The sequence below is a fragment of the Taurulus bubalis genome (assembly GCF_910589615.1).
Source record: "Taurulus bubalis genome assembly, chromosome: 11".
In the NCBI taxonomy this organism is placed as follows: Eukaryota; Metazoa; Chordata; class Actinopteri; order Perciformes; family Cottidae; genus Taurulus; species Taurulus bubalis.
Window position 1 is genome coordinate 26,095,289 of NC_136599.1, and position 6,000 is coordinate 26,101,288.

Here is a 6,000-nt window from a genome sequence, read left to right on the forward strand (position 1 = left end):
ACAGCGACCCTGCATAGAGCGACAGAGTATCCATCCACCTCCCAAAGACACACTAAAGTGACAGATGCAATCACATTTCATTTGGCCAAAGACATGTGTCCAATAAATACTATAAAAAAATAAAATGACCAAGTCAAAAAGATCTACCTACATTAATAATGCTAAATATCTCTCTCTCTCTCTCTCTCTCTCTCTCTCTCTCTCTCTCTATATATATATATATATATATATATATATATATATATATATATATATATATACATATATATATATATACATATATATGTATATATATATATATATATATACATATATATATATATATATACATATACATATATACATATATATATATATATATATATATATATATATACATGCATATATATATATATATATATATATATATATATATATATATATTGTAGGGTTTTTAGAGTTTATTTTGTCAATTTAAACTTGCACATCTATAGAAATTGTTTATGTGTACATTACAATGCATGAAATATGATAATTCATAAGGGATATTATTATGAAGGATTTGTAATTGTATGCATATGAAGGTCACTTTTATTACTGTACAATTATTAATGTGTGAATGAATGTTAGACAAATATTGCATGCTGCATGGTGCATGGACTGCCGCTTTAAGGCATTGTAGTAACCTTGTTCGCCTGAGGTGGCGGAGTTGAACATTGACTTTTGAGATTTGACCGGTCTGAAGAACAGGAAGTGGAGAAGAAGAAGACTAGCGCCGCCACTGGAGCTACAGGCGAATGAGCGAGATGGGATTCGCAGGTGTGAAACAAGGACTTTTAACCAATAGGAAGGGCTGTGTAGAAACTAACTGCATGGGGTGAAAATGGTCTCTTTCCCTTTGCTACGCCAGCGATTGGAGATCACTGTGGAGCGAAAGCATAAGCTGTTCTGTCATCATTTTTCATTAAATATACTTTTACTAGAACTCCTTTGGACTCTGGACCTCATTCCCCACACCACCTCCCAGGATTTTTGAATATTTCTTCAATATACTATATATATAGCATACAAAAATATATAGCATTATTAATGTATAAATATACCGAATATATTTTATATTTACAATATTGGTGTACCTTGCATAACTGCATGAACCCTTATGACACAATACAATTCTGTAAATTTTTGGTCATTACATTTTACTCTGATGATTTCACTGCATGGAACCAGCAGGGCTGCATAGTCCGGACAGTAGCTGCTGGTAGCCAGCCTCAGGCAGACCAAATGGTCATCAGTCATGTGGGAAAAGTCTGACTCACATAAATAAACTCTGACAGACACTTGTCAAGCTGCTTTGTCAAGTTGCGCACAAGTCTTCCGTTGCGTCTCCAGCTCTGATGCCGGGTTTTGGAAGTTCCTCAAATCATGCCGCTGCAGCTTTGAGGACAAATGTTGCATTTTACGTTTGAAAGCCTTACCTGAGATGATCATAACAACCACAGTTTTGTCTTTCCCTTGCAGCTCTAAATGAAGCTCATTCAACAGATCGGTTAAAACTGCGAAGTCTAGCAGCCACTGATCGTCATTTAGTTGGTTGTATTCTGCATGTTTAACAACATGGAGAAACTCCTGTATCTCCGGACAGAGCTCTATAAGCCGTCTCACATCAGTGTGCAGCAGGAAGTCAGAGTGGCTGCAGTCCTTCTCCAGATGCGCACGGAACAGCCGTCTTTGAAGAGCTCTCGCTCGAATAGGCGATATTCGTTGCCACATCCATGATCTCTTTCATGTTTAGCATTGTAGCGCTTAATGCTTGTTGGTGTATTATGCCTTGGTAATTAAGGAAGTCGGGGAAAACATTGTCCTCCCTGTACATGGCAGACCATTGCGGGGGCAGCGTCCCTGGTGATTGACATTAATTTGCACACTGGGAGCTGGGTTTTGTCGATAATGTTGTTGTTTTTTTGCATGCAATCTACCCGCACTACCTCTGTGATCAACCGGTCGATCGCGATCGATGTTTTGGGCACCCCTGGTATAGCACATTTCAACAACAAGGCGATTCAAAGTGCTTCACATAAAACCATTAAAAGCATCAAAACATAATGCAGAGAAAACAGGATTTAAAAACAGTTAAAAAACATTAAAAAAGTCAAAAATCTAAATCAATATTGAATAAAAGTTGCAGTGCAGTTCAAGAAATAAAATGCAGTAGTGAGATGCAGTAATTGAATCTGGTTCAGTTAAAGGCAACAGCAAACAGAAAAGTCTTCAATGTGGACTTAAAGGAGCTGAGGGTCTATGAGGGTCTCAGCAGACCTGCAGCTTTCAGGGACCTTGTTCCAGATGTGTGGAGCAGAAAAGCTGAACGCTGCTTCTCCATGTTTAGTTCTGACTCTTGGAACAGAAAGTAGACCCGTGCCAGACGACCTGAGGGTCCGGGATGGTTCATAAGGTAGCAGCAGATCACAAACATACTTAGGCCCTAAACCAGGCCTGGCCAACCCGCGGCTCCCGAGACGCATGCGGCTCTTTGCCTGGTTTCATGCGGCTCTTGCGTTCATATCAAAGTTTTTTTTTTTCTTTTTTAAATCTTTTTATTGATTTTGCAAATACTTTAGACCACTGGTGTCAAACTCAAGGCGCGACGGATCCTCCTCTGTTGCTGTGGCTTCTTCCTGTTTTCCCTGTGAAAGGGTTTTTACTATCTTTATTTGGGGAGTTTTTCCTGATGTGAGGTCCCGGGACAGGATGTTATGTTACAGATTGCACATTTTAATTTGTGATTTTGGGCTACATAAAATAAACTGAATTGAATTGAATATTCACACACTCCTCAATGCTGCACACTTTACTTGCGTAAGTTTACACATCGGACTATTTGTGATAGTTCGCTTCATTCCGTGAAAGGGAATATTTCTGTGTTTGGCATACTGTGACACTATCTCACTTTCAAACGGCGCCATATTTTCATTAAATCAAATTGAGAAGTTGAAAATGTTCCTCGCGGCTTGTCAATCAGGGTGATGGTGAGTCCTGCAGCCAGACCAGTTGAACCACTGCCCCAGACCACATGCATGTTCTTATTAGACTTATGTCCTTCTCAACTGTGACAAAAAAGCTTTGAACAAAGTTAATACAATAACGTGTGTTTAATTTTTGTCTTTGTTATTTTCATCTGTTAAGTTTGATCTGTGATAGAGTAATGTGGGTTTCTCAACCCTAAATTAAATGGATTTATGTCCTAGTAACAGAGACAGTCTCTGACTGGTTGGCCACCCCTGCCCTAAACCATTCAGTGACCATTCAGTGATAAACCAGCAGCAGGATTTTAAAGTCAATTCTTTGTTTGACAGGGAGCCAGTGCAAAGACCTCAGAACTGGAGTGATGTGATCCACTTTCCTGGTCTTAGTGAGGACTCGAGCTGCAGCGTTCTGAATCAGCTGCAGCTTCCTGATTGACTTTGCTTGGTTTGAGGTTTTTAACATTAGTGATTGAAGCTGAGCGCTCACTTTCAATCATTCATCCTTGGGACCAAAAACAATTACTTCTGTTTCATGTTTATTTAATTGAAGAAGATTCTGGCACATCCAGTTATTGATTTCTTCAATGCATTTAGCCAGCCCTTGTATGGGACTATAGTCCCCTGGTGATATAGTTATGTAGAGTTGTGTGTCATCTGCATAATTATGATAACACACATTGTTGTTTTTCATAATCTGAGCCAGTGGAAGCATGTAGATGTTGAACAGAAGAGGCCCCAGTATTGAACCTTGGGGAACACCACATGTCATCCTAGTCGCCTCTGATGTGTAATTAGCTACCGACACAAAGTATTGTCGGTCTTTCAAGTAGGATTCAAACCAGTTAAGTGCTGCGCCAGAGAGTCCTACCCAGACTTCAGTCTGTCTAGTAGCATGTCATGATCAACCGTGTCGAATGCAGCACTGAGATCCAGTAATACTAAGACTGAAGTTCTGCCACTGTCTGTGTTTAAGTGGATGTCGTTGAAAACCTTAACAAGAGCAGTTTCAGTACTGTGGTGCTGACGAAAGCCGGACTGGAAGACATCAAAACAGTTATTTTCGGCCAGGAAGTTGTTCAGCTGTTGAAAAACCACTTTTTCCATTATTTTACTTAAGAATGGGAGGTTTGATATTGGCCTATAGTTTTTCAATATTTCGGGGTCTAAACTAGCCTTCTTTAGAAGTGGTTTAATAACTGCCGTTTTTAGGCCTTGTGGGAAGACACCTGAGAGAAGGGATGTGTTTACAATTTGTAAAAGATCAGCGGTCATGCAGTGTGAAATATTTTTGAAAAAGTGTGTTGGTAGAATATCCAAACAGCAGGAGGATGTTTTCAGATGTTGTATAATGTCTTCTAGGCTTCTTTGGTCAATTGAGTGAAATTGTGTCATGATATTTGAATGGATGCTATTTAAAGATGGGGGCAACACACACCTGTGATTGATGTGTAGCCACCGACTGCTTGTCTAATTTCTAATCCAGGCAGACCTAACAACAAAATGGTGGAGGATGCACCTCCTAAAAGACGGTTTGGACATTTTGGTCAATCGCTCTTCGGCAGACATGGGGAAGTGCGGAATGAAATATTAAGTTAATACTTTTTTACAAACCATGTAAAACTCAAACTTTTGACATGCTACATGAAGCGGCAGGGGTAATGAGCAGAAGGGCAATATGGGGTAGATATTGCATGCACATGGTTGCTTATGGGGTAGCAACCACATAGACAACAATTGGGCTATTGTGGAGGAAATGTGTAACAAAAGATCATTACTCAATGGTAAAAGTAGTAAAGTAGATGTGAGGTAGGGCTCTGAATCATGTCTGGATCTCACAATGGTATCAGATAATATGGTGAACGCCTGCATGTTTACAGCCAATTATCACAGTTAGTGTTAATAGGTGTAGGGAGTACGAAACCATTTACTGGATGTGTTTGGAAAAGGCAGAGTGGGAGAAATGTAAGATGTGTTCTGAGCATATTTGATCAAACTAGAAGGAAACATTTGCACAATGCAATCTAAACGCTGCAATGATACAGTAAGTATAACAAAGGGAACACATGACAGAAACAAAAGGAGCTCCCTGAAGAATGCAGCAGAGTTATAAGAGAATAACACAAAGCTTTCAGGTCACTAAGAAGCAACTTGTCACAAGACAATAGACTCTCAAATAAAAGGGGCATTGTCTTATGAGATGATCAAAACAGTAAAAAAGAAAGAGCACATGGAGAGAACCGTGTTATAACATTAGCAGAGGAGTAGAGCTAGGGGACGTCTGGCCCATGTTTTAGCAAATGAGCAAAAGAAAGGCAGTTAAAGTCCAAGCATGGGCTGATGTAGAGAGAATAGCAGTACCAGACAAAGAGAGGACACGTGTATAAGCTAGGTCATTTGCTGCAGCACACAGTGGTCATCACCTTGATGACAATAGAAAGACAAAACTCTCAGGGAGCACGAGGATGTGAGGGAGAACAGAGAGGGTGACTCTTGATGTGGATACAATGCTTGAGCTGAAAATAGCCTCGCAGGAACTGGACACACAGCCCCAGGGAAAGATCAGCTATGCCATGTTCCATGTTCAGACAGCTACCAGGGGAAGTTTTTTAACTTCTGCAGGGGTGAAACTGTGCCTATAGGAGCTGAAAAGGGGCAGAGAGAGGAGAAGTCCCCCCCCCCCCTCCCTGATGACCTGCAGAAAAAGATTTACAGTTGTCAATGTGAATAGTTCCATGAACTACACACAATGATGTTTGTCAATTCATAAGATCATTTTGCACATCAAGACATTTGCCTTTTGTTGTAACACTGTTAAAACATAAGACCAAAAATATGTAATTAGAAAGACGCTCAAAAGCCGGCAGTTCAAAAGGTATCAGACAAATACTTGTCTTGCACTACAAGTATTATGTTGGGGAAAAAAATCAGAACAAAGTGACAAATAAGAATAAATAAGTTGAACATAATTGGGTTAAGCTCAAAAAAAAAACCTCAT